Source organism: Streptopelia decaocto (assembly GCF_964273445.1).
Source record: "Streptopelia decaocto genome assembly, chromosome: 2".
Classification (NCBI taxonomy): Eukaryota; Metazoa; Chordata; class Aves; order Columbiformes; family Columbidae; genus Streptopelia; species Streptopelia decaocto.
In genome coordinates this window covers 90,164,806-90,185,181 of record NC_138655.1, presented here as the reverse complement: position 1 = coordinate 90,185,181, position 20,376 = coordinate 90,164,806, and the positions used below count along the sequence as shown (strand labels likewise).

Sequence of the window (20,376 nt, the reverse complement as noted above, 5' to 3'; positions counted from 1 at the left end):
AGGCAACACTGCAACTGAAGAGCCAGGTTGAGCTCAGGGAGCACTGGAATGAAAGGTTTTAGGTTGCCTTAAGGAGGTGGTAGGAATTTCTCTTTAAAAGTGTCAGGTAAATATATTTTATTATGGCTTTGCTACTAGTTACATATATGATTTAGACAGTGCTTCTCAGCCTGTTGCCCACAGACCAGTGAAATGACCAGAGGACAAAAACGTGCTCGCTTCTTTGTAAACAGAAACAAAGCATGAAAGAAAAAAAAATACCCACAACTGAGTACTCAAAGTATAGTCCAAACTTTTTGCTGACAACAAATAAGAAAAAAACAAAACAAAACAAAAAACACTTGAGGCAACACTACCCAAGACGAATGGTGGCTTTATCTTCCCATCTCTTAATCCTAATATCTAGTCTAGCCTTTGACTAAGTGTACGCAAGAAGTGTACACAGTAAGAAAGATAGGGTAAACAACCAGATTACAAAATTCACTGCTGAGAAAATAGGTAGAAATAAATTCTATCAACATAATAGTTTATTGTAGGAAACCCCATCACATCATCCTCCAAAAGATCAAGAAATTTGCACAGCATAAACATGGTAAACAAAAGCTAGAATCTTCCCAAAGGACCAAGAAAAACAAAACACTTAAAATATTATCATGTCAGCATAAAAGTCAATGTCATGTGCTCACCTTGGATACAAGCTCACTCTGATCTCCACATCTAAAAAATATATGGAGGTAATAAAGGGTCCTGGAGTCAGGCAGTGAAAGTTATTAGTCAAAGAAAGACAACTGAATTAGGAATGAGTGACAAGATTGGGCCTGCTTATGTGAAAGATAACATCAGGACTGGATAAATATACACACTATAGTGAAAGGCAATTTTTAATTGCCTTCCTAATACGAAGGCAAACAGAATTGATACTTTGTTTTAAAAGCAACAGATGGATAACCTGTGGAACTCATTGCTGCAAAATGCTAGCAATGCCAAGAATCAAGAGTATTAAACCGCAATTGGATACACATAGAAGTCATCCCTACAGTTCCACTATATGCAGTTGTGAACAGACAGAGACTGGGGAGACACTCTGTAATGGAGATACCATTTCCTAATAGCTTGGGGAAGGATTTCGTACCTTGCCTTCTGTAGTATCCTAGACCTGCTACTGCTGGCTACAAGACACCCAGCTAGAGGGACACTCCTGAGACTGCTCCAGCACTCCCTGTGTTTCCAGAGCCGTTTTGCTTCCAGAACTGTTCCAGGGCAATAGGTACTAGATTTTACATCTGAAAGGATGTGCATATCATTTGAGGCACGTTTGGGCTGTATTCAAGCAGCCTTGACTAGAAAAGTCAAACTTCTGCAGTTAAGATAAACTTTTTGCAATCTCACGGTCCCTTCCTAATGCTTAAGCAACCTAGTCCTCACTCTTTAGACTTTTAAAAGTTTGTTTTCCATTCTGTCATCACATCTTTTAATTTCATGTAAAAGTTACCAATCTTGTTATTTTTTGAGGGCTGGGAACAGACTATAATAAGAACAAAATAACAAAGAGTACATCTTGATCGCACCTTTGTGACACCACATAGGCAAACTCATGGAGTCTATTCCAAAGCAAATATATTCCTTTTTAAGACAGGCTCTCCTAAAGGTAAGTAAGATTCTTTATAAAAAGGGTATCCTTTTGTAATGGAAATGCCGATAGCACTGTCAGCACCTCTAAATGCCTGTCAATGGCAAACAATAAACTAAACAGCATGATGAAGGAACCTTTTTCCTAGCCAGAAAAAACAGGCATGATTGCAATACAAAGTGAAAGTTCAGCTTGGCAAAGTCCAAGTCAGCAACAGGTAGTTACCTCCCCCCTTCCTTCCTAGCTGCATGCTTGTGAGAGTGGACACTGTCATATCTAGGAAAAAGAAAAAAACAACTTAGTTACAGCGTTAGTTGCTCTTTCACGTTCTATATGTGGTTGGTCTGGTGCTACAATACGAGAAAATTTGATAATGAACCTGTATTTTTCTTTGCCCTTGATAAAGTTGGGGATGATTAATTTTTCAGAGGCAAGCAGTTTTCACAACACATAAAAACATGGTTAAGCAGAGTGCAAGTGTACTGCTACAACATCTAGCTGCCATCTGTAGTTCCAAAATACCAGAAAACTGGAAGGACTTCTGAATGCAACTGTAATGCAAATCTCATTAACTACCACTTTACACTACTGAGCAAATATCAGCATGTCCCTCCTGAATAACATGAATATTTCTAAGAGCAGTCATCGTATTTCTTAATGGAGAACTGAATTCACTGGCAATAAACTCCAGGTTCCCAGAAGAGAAATGACTCTGTGCTCTCTGTAGACAGATTGGGTTTTAATGAGCAAGAGAAACATAAAGGGCCTGATCCTAACCGCCCTTTACTCAGTGGGATGGTTTCTACTGACTTCAGTGGGCTTTGGATGGAGCTCTGAGATCCTGATTGTGTATTTCCACACTCCCAGCTTCACTGAAAACAGCAGGGAGTTTGTCTTTCAAAGAAGAACGGTTCTTCAACAACTAATACTACCATTTTCTCCAACACAGAAAATGCCCCGTTATAAGTAGGAAAAAATAAAATTGATTGCTGAGGATTTCAGATTGCATTTTTTAAAAAAATAACCCATTGGGATGACACTCAGTGGGCTCATCTTGTGCCAGCCCTGATTGTGAATACAGTGCATTTAAGTATTCCAAATGTATTATAATCTTTTCCACTCTCACAGGTGCCCTCCCGATAGCATACATTATTTTCAAGTCTACTTATTTTAGTAACCATGTTTTCCAGCACCAGAATGACCAGTTCATATGGACCTGGTGGAATGTGTTGGAACAAACTAATACACTGGGACAGTAACCATAGATGACACATTACATGGGACTTTTAAATTTACAATTTATAATATGCACTTTAAAAGACACAGCTTTTCCTTGACTCTATGGTATTTTTCTTTCTCCTGTTGTGCTGTGCAAGCCATTACTTCAGTGTACGCCTGACCTACTCATCAACTAATTTCTCTAATGACCTTAATAAATTACATGTAAGCTTTGAGTTAAGGACACCATTCTTCAATTAAAACCAATAGTCATGACTGCAGCATCTCTCTATGGTGCTGCTGCACTCTGTTAGCAGTACACTATGCAAACACAGCTGGGGCCAACAAACAAGTGTTCTTCAAAACTGTGTCACAGCATTTCCTCCATTTGATAGTCTGACCAGCGTCAGATTTAGCTGTTGCCCATCAAACTTGCAACAGCTTTGGCTATTTGGTTATCACAGAATATGTGCATATATATTATTTTCCTGTGGATGATTCTTTTTATTCTTAATTCCAATGAAAATGACAAGCAAACAGTAGATATTCTCCATAATGGGATTAAAGAATAAGTCCAATTAGTTTGAATTTACAAGTCAGAGCAGATCTATTTTATAAATACAATTCCTGGCAAAAATAATGAATACATTACATAAAAGAATAAGAGAGTCAGAGACTAGCACACGTTAACTTCAAACTGCTATAGTCTCCAGCCCCAGCAATTTCCAGGTTTCTGGAGTATTGTCAGACTGCAATCCATAGCAGAATTCCTGATTTAAGGACCAAGATTAATCTCCTCTGAGCTAGATCACATTCCTGGTGTGTAGCGCGCCAGCTGACAACACTGCTCACCCATGGCAAGTTGCTCCACTGGAGAGAGGAATGAAGTACAGAACAGGGAACACCCAGATGGGCAGCAGCTCTGCGGGGTCGGAGGTGGCACCTGAACGTGTTCTGAAGTTTAGTTATCTAGCAAAAACAATGTGCATGAATTGTGGTTGCAGTTATTTGTCATATGCATGTTTTTTTAAAACTCTCAGCCAAGATTTCAAAAACACATGGGTGTCTGGTGAATTCTTCTTTGGTTTCTTTTTCAGAGGTGCTAAACCTCCACTTCTGAGAATCACAGACCTTTAAAGCTGCTTAATTAAGTTATCCAGAAAAGCCATCAGTCATGTTTGAAGATATTGGTCTTTTTTAGTTACAGTACTTTCTCCCACTTTCTTTTTTTTTTGTTCTTTTCCACTTCTGTTTTCCTTCAGCTTTCATTTTTGTCTTGTCCAATGGTTCAAGCAGAATAGTGGCAGAAATACTGCTTCTAAGGCAAGAAATTTCACCCTGTGAACACACTGCCATACTCAAAAACAAAATTGCAAGTTGAAAGGCAGTGAAGAACCACTCTGAATCCCTGAATCATCCTGAGGCTTCAGCTAGCTTGTGTGAGTGGATGGGATCATTTGGGTTTTTTTACTTTAAAAAAATAAACACCATTAGAAACAGGAGAACCACTTTATTTTAACATTGTTGCAATCAACCATCTTACTCCCTGTGCTGCTACAAGGATTGCAAATGAGAAAAGCAACAGAAAGAAAATAGATATTGAAACTGGATGTAAAAAGAAAAGAAAAGGGGGGGAAGAAATATTAATTTATATTAATTATTAGATAATGCTATTAACTGAATAATTAATTACCAATTCTATTAATAATTCTATTAATTAAAAATAACTTTCAAGCAGGTACTGAATCCATGTTATACATAGATTTTCCATTCTGTATTTGCCCAAGTTGACAGGTCTCGCCCTCTAGTACCTAGAAATGTTCTTTTCTCCAGAGAGACAATATACTGTATATGAAGGAATTGACCTCATGTGATAGAGGGAAGACTACAGAGACAATAAGCCTGGGTTCCAAGCAGATTTCAAATCCAGCTGGCACAATTATGGACTAGTGAAGCATGTCAATTTACTTGTACCAAAGCAGCTTAGAAACTTATCCCTAAAATATTCTCCTCTGAGCTGAAAGCGGATTTACTTCAAAGTCAACACAAGGAACTGGGTTAGTAACCAGGACAGTAGATCTTGAATTTGTAATGTTAAACATCTACCACTTTAGAATTGCAAAAACACACATTCAGCTTGGTGGCCCACAATGGCTATTATGATGATCTACTAGGTTAATATTCAGTTTCACAAGTGGTATATAACTGTAATTCCTATTTAGAAAATGGACTATAAAAGCCCAAAAGGACCCACTGAAGTTTACTGAGGAAACTACTGTATAAAAAGGGAAGTTTGAGACCCTATAGACATTCTATGTATTTAAACATATAGGAAATAGATATTGCCATACTAAGGTCTAAGAAGATACCATTTAATCTAATATCCTGCTGATAGAATTATCTAATAACTGAGGTTTCAGAGTTGTATAAAATACAATAGTGATTTTATAAATACTGCAGGGCCATAATTCATACTGGGATTTCAACATGACCCCAGGCAGATGTCACTCATGTTCTGAGGCACAAGAAATGACAACCTTTGCGATTTTTATGTAAGCATCAAGGTTTATCTGCTTGAAAGGTAACCAGTGCTGCAGACTTATTACGCACCATGCTGCAGATTTGGGCTTTTTGAATGTTTCCACTTGTGCTAATACAATGGAGAAAGATGGTCCTACTGGTTTCTTTCATCATCTTCATTTTTTTTTAAACACTTCTATATTCTCTTCCCTTTTTTCAAATGACATTATGTTCAATGACCTTTCTTCTCACATCTTCCTCCAAAAGCTGCGTATTAAAATACTCACATATCTTCACTCTTAAAACACTTTGAACAGAAGAACTAACATTATGATCAAAAATATCTAAGAAAGCACAAAGGACGTGAAGGTTGATTTTCTAGTGCCCCACTAAATTGTGGGCATTTTGGGGTTTTTTTGGATACTCTGTGAATGACAGCAAGGGTGTGGTTTTGATAGGCTGAGCGTTCCCACAGTACCCAGTGATTTCAGTGGCAGTTGCTACCACCCAAAAGCTGCTTTACAAAGCCAAACCCAGGAATATCTGCATTAGCACACACTAACAAAAATGTCTGCCCAAGTGACACAACCCACAGTTCAACACTTGACTATGCGTAATTGAGCCTAGCTACTTACTTTAAGAAAAACCTGAATCCGCTGCACCATCCTAGTTGATTTTCACTTGCTCATTACACATCACAACTACCCAACACAACTGAAGGTAATGTTCTGACCTAAACTGTTAAATTTCCATTGTAGCTTGTCAGACATGTCACTTAATATTTCAGCCTCTTCTCTTTCACTGGTCCACAGAATGTGGGTGGCAATATCGCAGCTGAGAACCAAGAGGCCTTCATATATAAAGGTAATAAGAACTCCCACAATAACTACATTAAATCAGTCTTCATCTGCCTCCTTTCTGACGTTCATTCACAAAGTATGAACACAAACTATTTAAATATTACAAATACGAACAGTCATTCATTTCCTTACTATACATCTGGCCCACATGTGTACTAATAGGCATGAAGATACTAAACCTAAATATTTTCTTCATCCTCAGAATAATTTTTAAAAGGCACCTTTCCCTTGCATGTCTAGTGTGATGCCTGATAAATTATAGATCAGTTGCATGGTGTTAGTGTTAATGTTACCAGACAGTGTTTGATAGAAGCAGGACAGAAACCTAAATTCCAGAGGAATTTGGAACTGCAGCATTCACCACCCAGATGTATGTTTTGAAGCTCAGGTTCATCTCTAGAGTATACAGATTTTATGGGGTGCACAGTCCCATGAATTTCTGTTCAGTCTACCCAGAGACACAACCCTGTCTGTACATACAGACTAGGGGACGAGATGCTGGAGAGCAGCTCTGCAGAGAGGGATCTGGGGGTTCTGGTCAACAACAAGTTGAACGTGAGCCAACAGTGTCCCTGGCAGCCAAGAGGCCACCCGTGTCCTGGGTACATCAAGCACAGCATTGCCAGCCAGGCAAGGGAGGTGATTGTCCCCCTCTGCTCTGCACTGGTGCGGCCTCACCTGGAGCACTGGGTGCAGGTCTGGGTGCCACAGGATAAAAGAGATATAAAGCTACTGGACAGTGTCCAGAAGAGGCTACAAAGTTGGTGAACGGTTTGGAGGGGAAGCCATATGAGGAGCGGCTACAGTCACTTGGTTTGTTCAGCCTGGAGAAGAGGAGACTGAGGGGAGACCTCATGGGGCTACAGCTTCCTCACAAGGGGAGGAGGAGATGCAGGTGCTGAACTCTTCTCTCTGGTGACCAACAACAGAACCCGAGGGAATGGCAGGAAGATGTGCCAGGGGAGGTTTAGGTTGGACATGAGGAAAAGGTTCTTCCCCCAGAGGGTGGTGGAGCACTGGAACAGGCTCCCCAGGGAGGTGTCACGGCCCCAAGCCTGACAGTGTTCAAGAAGAGACTGGACAACTCCCTCAGACACATGGTGTGAACTGTGGGGCTGTCCTGTGCAGGGACAGGAGTTGGACTCTATGATCCTTGTGGGTCCCTTCCAACTCAGGACATTCTATGATCCTGTGAATCATTTAAAGTTAACTGGCAGGTTAAAATAAAATATCCATCAAGCACAAAACAAACAATGAAAGATACTGTGGTGTGTTTCGGGAATGCTGACATATGTTTGTTCTGAAATTAAAGAAAATCTTGTTTCTGCAGCCTAAATGTTGACATTTTCCAGCACGGAGATAAATAACTTTTGAGTTGCTTAATGCTTAGTCTCAGCTTGAAGAAATCCTTCCAAGCTATAGGGTTTTTCCCCTACAAAAATGTGTTCTGGAACCATAAAATATAAAGAGCGGGATTAATTATTTAGTGCTAAATCCATCTCTGTTCCGTGCAGTAACACTAGGAGGTGAAAAGGGGCATATAAAGACTTTTTCCTCTCCCATCTTGGCAGCTTTACAGGATGTAGGTTTGGTTCAATCTAGCCTAAGAATTAGGAGCCTATTCACTGTTATCACCAGCCTCAACACATTTCTGTGAAGGTCTTGCCAAGAGATGAGTGCAAAGATGTGCAATTGTCTACACACAAGAGGACAGCAATGTCCTTCATCATCCTAAGAAATGCTTGTTATGGCTCTGTCAGTTGTGTGGCCACTTTCTGTGGCTCAAAAGATTCTTGTAAGAGGTAAGCAAATGATACCATCTCTACTGTCCCATGCAGACATCCATTCAAGAACACAAGAGAATTTGAGAGAAACTCAGGATCAGCTACAGATATGGTGCTTCTTAACACTTTCTAGGACACTACGGAAAACAAACATACCATACTTTCACACTACAGTTCATTTAAAAGCTGATTAACGAGGAGTGGGACAAATTATGCAAAAGATGTGTCTACTGTTTTGACCCAGCCAAAACACATTTCCCTCCCTCACCCATATTCTCTTGCAGGGATTCCCAGCCTGCAGCATGGGTGTCCATCACTGGTGGCTTTGACAGGACTGGTTCACCTTGACTCCCTAGCCTGCTGGGGGCAGGATGGCCAGCTACGGTGTTACTGCAGTAGAATGGATGGGGCAAGGGTAGAGACCAGGAAAAGAGGGGAGGGGTATTGAATCCCACCTTCATACAGAGAGCAGAGTGATGAGTGTCCCAGGCAGAGACAGGGAAATGGCAAAGACAGAGAAAACCATTTCCATGTGAAGTGGAATGAGATGTACAAGGTACCAGGCAAAAGCAGGACTCTTTGCATCTTACATGTAGTGAATTCTTCCCCCATCCTAGCTGCTGAGTAGAGCACTTTCAAGAGGTACTGCAAGATTGCACTGATTTCAAGCTCTTCAGAGAACTCAGTACTTAATATCTAACAAATGCGATTACAAAAGTTTTCACTCTATCTCTGACATACTCAGAGCCATTGCAATGCTTTTCAAACTCTAATATGCTTAACAATCACATATCTACAAAAAAACAGTTTTGCACAGAAGCAGTCTCAACCTCTGGTTGAGACAGCAATTCACTAGGATTTCTCTGAACTCAGATGCAGTCACAAGCCCATTGCTATCCCCTGTGCCTCCTGTGGCAGCTGACTCCTTTAGCCATTTTTCACCGGCCCACTGCTTGTCAATAAATCACTGTGCTAATTCCTGTGATGCCTCCTGTGAAGTGCTCTGGGAATTGTGGCGAAGATTTCTGGGCTGCGTCTGAGAACTGGTGGTGAACGGCTGACTCCAGGTTGACATGATGAAGAAAGGTTAAGCTCTTCAGCCGAGAAGCCTCTTAGAAAGATTCATTGTGACTCTAGCTATCCCTTCTCTGTACAGCAAGGCTATCCCCTACGTCTGCCTAAATACATAAGAGAGTTGAAATTTGTCTTCTGTGTGGCTCATGTACTTAAGTTTTCCCCTCTTCTCATTACCCGTGAAGGGTGATTACATTTCCTACAGAATATCACTGGTGATACATCACGTTTCAGAGCTGTGTTCCCCCTCCTCCTCTAATGGGAACCTGTGGTTACTTCATCTTCTTCCTTTCTTTAATACCAATCCTCCCACAAGCCTCTGTGTTAGCCACCAGCCTCCCACCAAAGAAGAATAATGGGACTCCCACTGAAGCTCATTAATAGTAAATTATTTTCAGTTAGTGAAGACGATTTTCTTGGTGAAGTCTCTGAAGAGCCAGGGATGGTACAGCAGAACACTGTCTGCCCCACAATTGATTTGAATACAGTGGTTTGAACGAAACCTCAGACTTCAATAGTGAGCTATTAAGAACAGCTATTTGTATGGTGCCTGTCTGAACACGGAGGAGAGGTGGCAAGGTAGAGTCTGTCTTTCCTGATCAGTTGATTGTTTTTTAATTTTTTTCTCCCCCCACCAGATGGTTTTCAAGTAAACACTGGCATCACAGGTCTGAACTGGCAGTCACAAGCCACAGAAAAAGCTAAGTCACCAAACTCTCACTTTATTGTATAAAGCAAGGAATTTTATTATTTATTTTTTTTAAACAGAGTCAAGGCATTTACTACTATTTTTCAAGTTAATCTTTCTGGCAGATGAAGCAAGAAGTGCCCAGCGTAAGCAGACATCAAACAGTTCAAGCGCATACTTCTTCTATAGGATACACTTCTCCGGCCCTCTCATAGTTCTTTGTGACATTCTTAGATTTGGGGACCCAAGGGAATTAGGTATCTGAATCCACACTGGACTTCAGAAACTCTAGACCAAGCATTTAAAAACTTTTGAAGAGGATGCTTAACACAAATATGCAGACAGATTCCCAGTCTACACATGTATGCATAATATAGTACTGAAAAGGTCTACTTCCACATCAAACAATACTTTCTCACTTGTGCTATAAAAGTGCATGCCCATTTTTGCTATTTCTGACTTCACCCAGTAGGTACTATAAAGAAGTAGGAATAGAGCTGCTTGAAATGCAGAGTTTCTAAAATAACTGAAAAAGTCTTTCTTAAACAAAAATATGTGCATGCTTACTCAATTAATTGTCTACACTCATTTCAATCTGGAATGTTTTTGCTGAGGAGGAAAGGGAGGAATTAAAAGCTTTTCAGTTCAATTTCCTCAAAAAAAAAAAGCTGGCAGACAGCTGCCCTGTGCTCTGTGCAAGCCCCTGCTACTACACAGGGTATCTGGGAAAGCTAAACTCTGACAGTCTCAGTCCTGGTGGGAGAGAGCAGGGCACCAAGATTGCTAGAAAGTGAGAAGTGCAAGACACCCTGGAGCCATGCAGCAATCTGCATGGCAGTGTTACCTTGTAGTTACAGGCATGGAGCCCAAGTTCAGGCCCTTTTAAACCTCTAGGCAGCTGAGATGAAAACCTCACTGTCTCAGTCCTCAGGTGGCAGACTGTCCAGGGTCTGGCAGCACACGACCACAACCCACATGTCTTCATAAAGCATCTCCCTCTGGGCAGCCCAGTCTACACTCCGAATGAATTTAGTCAGAAAGTCCCTGACTGCCTGTAAGCAGCGGCTGCTGTGAGAACAGAGCTTCTATTTCTAACACACCCGCTGTTCAAAGGAGAAAATGCAGGGAAGAGGAAGAAGCTGAAGAGTAGTTGAGGCCACTTGGACTGTGAATCAGGCAAACACCATCGGGTTGTCTGGGGCACGAGAGAATGCCTGACACACACAAACACCCCCCAGGAATGAAATGCACTCAAAAGCACACAACCTCCATTACAGGTATGTTTTCTAAGCTGAAGCCCAAAAGGCAAAAGAAACAACAGAAGAGGTTCTCATTCATAAGAGAAAACAGGTGGCACCGCTCTTTGGTGAGACGAGAGAGGATAAAGGGAAGAGGGATGGGGGTACTACTGCTATGTTTTAACCAGCCACCATACACCATGCTCTACTGCGGCAGCTGAAGAACGGCTCAGAAGTCAACCAGTACCCACTGACAGAGCCTCCCACAAACAGGTAACCTATTGCAAAAATATTAGTCTTACACTTATTTGACCAAATGAGAGGGAAAAAAAAATACAGAGCTGGAAAACACAGTTCATTCATAGGAAACTGATCCTCTGCCAGCTACTGTCAAAAGCAGCTTCTGGGTTGTTTTATCTGCAGAGAAGCTGTTGCTGGGACTTTGCCAGTTCACAGTTAAAGGTAATCTCAAAGAATCCCTCAGCAAATTGTAAAGTGCTCAGGCTGGAGAACAACAAGGTGTTCAGGGACTGAACTGATTGTTTTAATTTGCATAATGCTAGCAGCAAGAAGCCTTTCAGAATTATTCTGCTTAATTCACCTGTTCCAGAAGTAAGATAAAACCAAGCCAGTTTCAGTAAATAACCAGACCTAAAAGTATTTTATTTGATCTCCATCTCAATAAGAAAAAGTGCAACAAATCTGGCAACAAAAAGGAAAATTATGTTACTACATTGCTTTCTCTAGATACTAACAAGAAGCTGAGGGTGTGCATTGACACAACACTGCAATCAATAGGATCTGACTCTTTGCTGTCAGATCTGTTCCTTTTACTGTTTGAAAATAAGAGACATGGGTCATCTGAGTACTCCCAGAGCCTCTAAAGATGGTGCCACAGTGCACCTACTTTCCTCCTTCACAGCAGCCAATACATTTCCTCTCACTTCATTTAACAGGCAGCTATCACTTGAGGTGCATGCAAGTAATTCACTCAAAGGCAAGAATAAATCCTTTCTTACATATTCCCCACTTTTATTTTTAACAGCATAGCTGTCAAAATGCAGCAAATCAATTCCCCCCTGCCCCCTTACTGTCTCCACACTGCCTTTTCAGGGTATTTTTGGTTGTTCTGATTAAAAATTTACCTCTTAAGTACCACTGAGGACATAGTGCATTTCTTGATTACAGTTTTGTATACTTTTTGCAGCCTACCTATGTATCTTCCTACAGTTTTGTATACTTTTTGCAGCCTACCTATGTGTGGAGGCACATCCTTCTTTCCCTTCTCTAACAGAATTTTAGTATCAAACTTCAGGTTCCAGACTAGTAGGAAAACAACTTATCTGCAAAACACAGAAAATAACTTTTTCAGAGCGAGGATGTGAAGCCATCACACCTGACAGGATTATGCAAGGTACCTAGGAGAAGAGACACAGCATGCTAAGCTTAAAAAGAAACATTTGCTGGGCTCACCCAAAGCAAAGACAAGCAGCCTCAGGACTTCTGGATTCTCTTTATGGTGCTGCATTGTAGGGGACAGGTAGTCACGTCCAGACTGTTCTCTCTGGCCTTCCTCTTCACTGGGGACAACTCGGGTCAAAAAGGTATTCTGCCACTTCCAGCATATGTTCTACCATTTGTGATTAGTCAGTATTTCCTCTATTGCTTTGGAAAGGAATGCTTTCATTACCATTCCTGGAATTCCATGTATGTGCAGTTGCAATACTTACCTGAATACCTCAGAAATGCAAAGCACTGGTCTTACTGGGTTTTGATTTGCTTATTTGTAGTGGGCAGAGACCTTTCTACCTTTTGACTGCCATTCAACCAGCCTTTCTTTTTCCCTATGAAAACTGTTTCCTTTCTGAAACTGGAGTAGTTTTCACCACTGAGGAGGAGATTACTTTATGATTTAACTCCTGAAAGTCATTCATATTGATTGGACAGCTTAGGTAAGTTGAGTAGTAGAACGCCTGAACTTAAAGATATGAAGGCTACAACGTCCATTGCAAAAAGGAAAAAAACCCTGACTTTCTTTTCTACTTTCAGTATCAATATAGTCCAAATTATTCCTTGTTTTTGCAAATGTTTGTTCACTAGAATGTTCCAAAGTGAAAAATGTCAGCCACAAATCCTCACTCATCATGTATTTGCACAATAATTCTTAAAGGTCCTTAAAGATCTCAAAGGATTTGAAAGAAATAATCCAGTCAGGTAGCAGAAACAGTGTCACTGCTTTCCGGTGGCTGGTTGCATGGCTCACGCAGCATGTGGCAGCTCAAGTCAAGTCATTGTGAACTAATTTTACAGACAGAAAAAATGTGTTCCACAAACCAAATGTACGAAAATCTATATATTTGCAGCTAATGCATCAAGCAAAGAGATCTTAAATCCACAAGATGGACTGTGGAAAACATTTCACGCACTGCACAGGGATGTTTCTTCTCTATTCTGCTTGCCTTACAGATGCCCCGCTCCTGTTCCTGCCATAACTGCAAAAGTTTCACTCAGTTTCCTTGGCATTTCAGTAAAGCCACAACTTTTTCTTCCTATCTGCTGATTTATTCTTTATATGCCCAATAATTGGTGTGTTACAGCCACATTTTGTGTTATTCGTCTTGGATGAAGTTACACCTTGACTGTGTTACAGGACAAGCCTGATAGAACATTTAGATTCCAAGAACATCCTAAAAATCAGGTGACATTGGGTCTTACCTTCTCACCCACATTTGTTTGTACAGGTCTGTGATAGCCTTTTACGCTATGGGTGATGGGAAGGTATCAACAGGTGAGAGGATTATCCTCTGACCTGTTCAGTCTCATGTGCTATTTGCTCCCTCCCTGAGATGCAGGTTCTGAATGCAAGAGCCATTTCTCACAAGGCCAACGCTTCTTTCTTGTTCAAGGATGCCCTGTTCCCAGATTTCCCAGTCTAACTGAGGATCTAAAGCCCCTGAGCAGCTGCCTGGGGTCCCACATGCTGTTTGGTAGCTGTGATCCACAGACTGTCTCCTCTCATGTGATCCCTTGTGCAGACACACATTTGTAATGTGGAGGGGTGTGTGGGGATTGCAGACACTTGAAAAATCCATGTTCTCATTTTAGTTTGACACTTTTGACTCAAAAGGAGCATTTGGGGCAGGTGGACCTCTTTGAAATTGCTGGAATGAAAGCAAAGTGAGGAAGGTCTTCTGGATCAGAGGACTCTTGCTGAGCATCCCTACAGGTAACCTGGCTTCCAGAATCACTTTACACAAAAGCCACCTACCTCAATTTAGTTGCTAAGACTCAGTTCTCTACTTGGAACAGAGCACACGGATTTCTTTGCTTTGTGAGGCCTACATGTTGCACTTGTGAACAGGAAATTAGGGGAACGACAAAATTCAAGAGAGGTAACTAACTACTGATAATACATTATTTTCTAGTAAGGAACGCTTACTTTTCCACCTCAAAGCAACATGCACCTGCAGCATGAAATAACTTTCTGCTTGAAACATTTTACAATTGATCTAGCCCCACTAGGCTGGCATCCATTACAATTAGTTTCAGCTGTAAGGAAAATAAAATATAATTTTTGCAGACTAAACTGAACCAAAAAGTTTATTTTCTGGAAAGCCTTCTTCACGCATCACACATTACTCAGTTTACCTTAGTGGTGCATCTGGTTTAGTTAAGTGTACTTAAGATGCATTTAGTCTGGTACAGTTCTTAATTACCCGAGCACAGTAACTTGGCATTCTCCTGAATTTGTGCTTTTCAGCAATTAGACTCCTTCCTGCTGTATCTTGCAGTTGCCTGAGCTTTCCTGGAAGATGTCTCAACATTATCACCTTGCGAAGCAGATAATCAAGATTTCCATTTTTTCCAGACATCTCTTCTCTGTTTAAACAATTGCTTGTCTCATGCTTTTTTTTTTTCATCCCTTTTCCTTGCACAGGAATACATCTTCACTGCTAATACACACCGTAATTGCAATGTACTGGAGCATGGTTATCAGTCCAAAGCCCAATGGAACCTTGAAAGGTTTCTGAACCATGGAAAAGTCTGTAAGGTAACTACACAGTATGACACAGCTTCTATAAAGGATCTTAATTAAAAGACCTCTTTCTGTGTTCTAAATTAGGTTTATCAGCATAGCATTTCTGTTTGCAATCTTTATAGTCCTATAACTAAGAAAGGTAGTTTAAGAAGGAAAACAAGACTGCCAAATGTCCTAATTCCTCACGAAAATGGTATCTTTAAAGGACGAAAAAGTCTGAATTTTAAATTCTAGAAGTGATTAATTACAAGCATGAACTTATTAAGCTGCTTCTAAGTAACTAACATTCAAGACAGCAGCACTGCAGGCTTCCCTATCCTATATACTTTCCTCCCATCCTCCATACCAGAATCACTATCAATTCGAGATAATGATTACAAGCATCTAGATCTGTAACACACAGATCCATAGCAACACTGAGGATCTCTTATGTTAATTTCTGTGCCCAGAGGCTTTTCTGCAACACTGAATTAAAGAAGCCACTGTATCATTCCTGTAACGAGACAATTATCTTGGAATTAAGACTAAGCAGAACACTCCTTTCAAATAGTCTTCCAAAGGCTTTGGAGAACAAACAAAATTACTTCTATGGCTTACATCATTGGTTTGCAAACGTTAATTTCTGCACCTACCCTTTTCTAAGAAGAAAGGGCAAAGTAACAATTCTTAGTATTTTATAGTCTTTATATATAATTTTTTTAATGACATAGATAATCTCCTTGGAATTACTGGTTTTAATGGGGCATTTTAAAATATTTATTTTATTGTTGCTGCAGTTGAACAAACTAAGGGGACTACAACAATCTACTAGAGTTACCACCCAAATCCTTCAGACATGAAGGTGGGAAATGTTTCTTCTTTGTAGTCTCAAAACATATTTGGATGTCTGCTGAGTGAGGGCTTAATGGCTTTAGAGGACAATACTAGGAAAGTGCTAAATCTGTGTGGCAATTCTCAGCAAGCAGTCATCCCACCTATTTGCAGAAGTCACACAGGGAACCAGAGACATACTCCTTACAGAGGGAGAAAAGATCTTGTACCAAACAACTGTCACCCCTGGTGTATATTCAGGATGTGTAAAAAAATACCAAAGGAGAAAACACATACAGCAGAAATCCAGAGTAGTGAATTCTGTCCCTACCTCAGCACTTCACTAACATGTAAGATAACATTCTCAGTAAAGAAGAGAAGCACGACTCTTGAGTTGAGCTGCGACTGGTGCAGCTGAGCTTCAAGAGTAGTCACAGAATAATACTGCCTCTGTTTGAGGGAGCAGGGAACAGCATTCTCCAAACCTGCAGCCTTGGCAGAGCTCCTTACACTACACACAGGTTTTTCTCCCAAGAGAAGATGTGAAAACAAAGATGATCATGTTTGGTATCACCAGGAAGAACGTAGACAGAAAGTGGCAATGAACACAGAGGTGTTATACATACAATAAACATTCAGCACGAATGAAGTGAAAGGACCAGTTCAAAAAATGGGTCAAATGTCCCCATTTTTACAAAAAATGTTGATTGTATTGTATCAGAACCATCATGGTAGGAGAAAATGAAATATGTTTTCAGCAGGATCTGTGTGAGCAGCCTTCAATGTTCATACAGTTGTGCCGATACTGCAGTGCAGTCCAAGTAAGAATAAGAAGTTATTCATACAAGCAACAAACTTGCTTTTGAATTTCTCCATACGATACACTCTTTTTGTTCTTTACAATGAATAGTATTCATTATCTTACCCTAGCCTATATTCCTCTCCTGAACACACCATTTTGAGTATAAGGTTAAGATCCTTCTGCATTACTTGCATGTGAGGACCACTCAGCAATTAATGACTCAAAGCTTTCAGATGCCCACATAAATTCCATCAGCATTTCTGGTTCTTCACACAGCAGAAACAGTCTCATAACACCACACAAAAAGAGTAAAAAGAAAAACAAACAAACAACAAAACAAATGGATAAATATTAATCCACTGAACCACCATGAAAACTAGGCCATAGAATAATATATCCATCCAGTCTGCAACACACATTAAATTCAAAAGAACAACAGGGTTGAATACCTGAATATAGAAAGAAAAAAAACTTCCATAGGTGTTGGAGCACAACATGAAACATCTTCCTATTGTCTCTAAAAAATTGTACAGGTATGTTTATTACCTGCCTTTCTATAGCACCAAAAAAAGTCTCAAAGAAGAGAAATTATTTTAAAACCCAGTTGTACAAAGTTGGGTAGCCAGCAGCATATTTACTTTTTTATTTGGAAACAGCAAAGGGAAAAACAGAGCATATGTAACAGCTGACACTTCTCAGGTTTTGAGACAACTGATAGTATCAGCTGGACAAGTAACCTGTGCACCCAGTGGTCGTGTCAGTGCTGTTTTATCCATAAGAAGGTATTCAGAAGCCTGAGAGATTGTTCAACAGCGTAAATAGATGTTAGAAAGAAAGGAACAAAGTCTATTTCTTTTTCATGCCTGTTGAACATTAACAATAGTATTCTGCAAAAAATCATTATTCTTGATTTTATAGTCAAGGTCTGCTAGTGAATCAGGACTAGAAAAAGAAAGGAAGATAACAAGGAGACAAACACCAGTCACTCAGCGAAAAGCAGGGGTAGAATATCAGACATGTTATGGATAGAATGTCACCCACTGGCAGATGTGTTGCGGAAGGCAGTTGTTCACTGCTGCTGTGATTAACTGAGCACAACCCACTGGGGTTGCAGTCTGAATACCAGAAGCTCAGTACTAGTACAAAACTGAAATATAAGAGAATGGTTTTAAGTAAAAATATTTATTCTTGAAAGTGTTGCAAAAATGTTTTGGAGCTAAAATACGAAATGTGCAAACATTGTAAGAATCAATAATTTCTAAAAGTTTTACTTACTTCGGATGGGTAAATTCATCCACTAGGACAACCTTTTCTATCAGGTCTCCACCAACAGTTCGAGCCAAATCATAGAAATCATTCTTAGAGTATGTCTCAGAAGGCAGCCAAAAGGAGATGTCGTTGATCAAAGGTGGATATCTGCTGAGTGGCTAAAAAATAAAAACAACATACCTTTGTAAGTGGCTGGTCTTGGCAGATATGCCTACAACTGTTTTGAACTTGGGCAACACACACAGCACACACCTTAGATGCTTTCTGAAATGCTTTTTGAACTGCAAACTGACCTCGTAAACAACTGAGATGCAAGATTTTAGGCTAGAAAATATCTTTTAAAGATCTCCTCATAACCACTTTGACTCATTTGTTCGGAAGAAAAAACATATTTTGTGTGCTAAAATCAGTATTTATGAGCCTGAATACACTTTTGGATCAGAGCTCTTTAAAAGGAAGAGATTATTTTAACATTATTATTCACTAGGCAGAATTGCATTTTTCAGACTTTCTACAGATTCAAAACTTCTTATCACATTCATGTATAAAACCTATATGTATTTTCTATCATTCTTATATAACACGATATATTTATTATTTGTACTGTCCAATTTCACAATTAAAAGGTCTTATTAATAGATACATTCTTATTAAAAGGTTACAAGAAGAAACACACTTTGGCTTAACAGTGGTTTTTATAGATATCCAAACATCTAAAACAAAAAAAATATCGCTGTTACATAATTATTAATTTCACAAGTACCACAACATAAACATAAACTTGAACATAAAGGGGCAACTGTGCTGCAGACACAGAGACCTCATCTTGTGTTCAGAACAAGTGTTACTTGTTATTTGCAAAAACATGAAGAAAAAGAAAACAAGCAGATTATTAATTTTTCAGTTTTGATGAAATTTCCCTGAAGTCATTGGGTGTCAGACCTTGCCTCTGCTGAGATGTTTACCCCTTTGAAGAAAAGAAAATGCCCTTCTTTCATGCCCTCTGGGTCACGCAATATCTTACTTCTGCCTTCCATTAATGCATTGCAGTTGAAATAAGTACTTTTGCACAAGATTATGGGGGTCTGCAGGAGAAAACATCTTTTTTTATTTTGCTTATATGTATATGACAGCTGATGTGTACACCTTCGTCTCTACAGTATATTATCTCACTCAAAAATGTATTCCATGCCTGGGAATGTTTTATGATGGAGCAGTGAAATCCTAAGTGAATACCTGCTAAAGCAATAAACATGTTAAAAAGGGAAATTTACAGCATGTTGATTTACTCAAATCCTGTTCTGTATAGCACAAACCAGTCAATAAATATCTGATAAGGAATACAGCCTAAGTTTTAAATTAATAACCCCCCAGTGAATAAAACTGTGACTCACAAATGATTATCCAACTTGTTAGAGGAATAAACTTGACAAATGAATTAATATCCCATACATCAAATAAAAAATAAAAAAATAAATAAAAAATCAAACTTGCACAATAAATCCATCACAGAAGAGCTTTTGATAAAACACTAATGAATTAAATGTAAACATCTCCTCTGTTATACAAAAGTCACAGCTGCAAATGCTGGAGATACTCCTCAGTCAACAACCTCATATGTGTTAGTGTAAATAAAGATATAATCCTGCAGCAGACCTCTCTATTCTCATCTTACCTCTGTCTACCTCTATATTTACCACTGCTATATTTTAGCAACCTACTTAACACAAAAGCTTGCAGGGACTAATCCAAAACTCACTGAACTCCCAGCTTCAGGATATTGAATTATTCAACCAGAAGATGTGGCTCACGAGCCTAAGCAAGACCACTCCATTTGGGCAAGTGTCTGCTTTCATATCCACAGGTACAAGGACACTGAAGAAAAATAATGACATCTTCAAGTAACTCAGTAATATCGTAAACCCCAAAAGGAGCAGAGTATCAACAATTCATAGTGAGTGAATATTTGCTATCAATTTCAAAAGAAGCAGGATTGTGTCAGGCACATGAAAACAGCACTCTTTTTCCCACTTAAAATGAGGTGTACACAAGGACCCAACGTGGTCGGATCTTCTATATGTACCTAGAACAGTCTGACTTACATTATCAGTGTCACCAAATTCCATGTGAACGAAGTTACTCAAAGATGTAATAAACTGGAGGGTTTAGCCCTCCTGGATTATCAAGTCTCTAAGAAAACCGCTTGTTTGACTCCATGGTGTTACTAGCTGAGATACAAAATTGTCGTAATTTTGTATGTGCAGGCATGTGTGTACGCTTGCGTGTGTTACAAAGACTGGAAGGACAAATGCTTAAAACAGTAAGCATAACTTTTTATTACTAGGTATTAACCTTTTCTCAGAGCCCTATAATGCAGAAAAATCTTTTACAGTAAAAGGCAAGGCAATAATCCTGTCCTTTCACCACCTGGCTGCAGTCAATAT

The 20,376-nt window shown here is 39.6% G+C and overlaps 1 long non-coding RNA gene across 1 annotated transcript in view; it reads right to left on the bottom strand.

Moving 5' to 3' along the window:
- LOC309436123 overlaps positions 1-18,086 on the bottom strand; it is an 82,243-nt gene extending 64,157 nt beyond the window's left edge. Inside the window, exon 1 of the long non-coding RNA XR_014183280.1 lies at positions 17,939-18,086. This is a non-coding gene — a long non-coding RNA (uncharacterized lncRNA). The remainder of the gene's footprint in view (positions 1-17,938) is intronic.
- Positions 18,087-20,376: the final 2,290 nt, after the last annotated feature.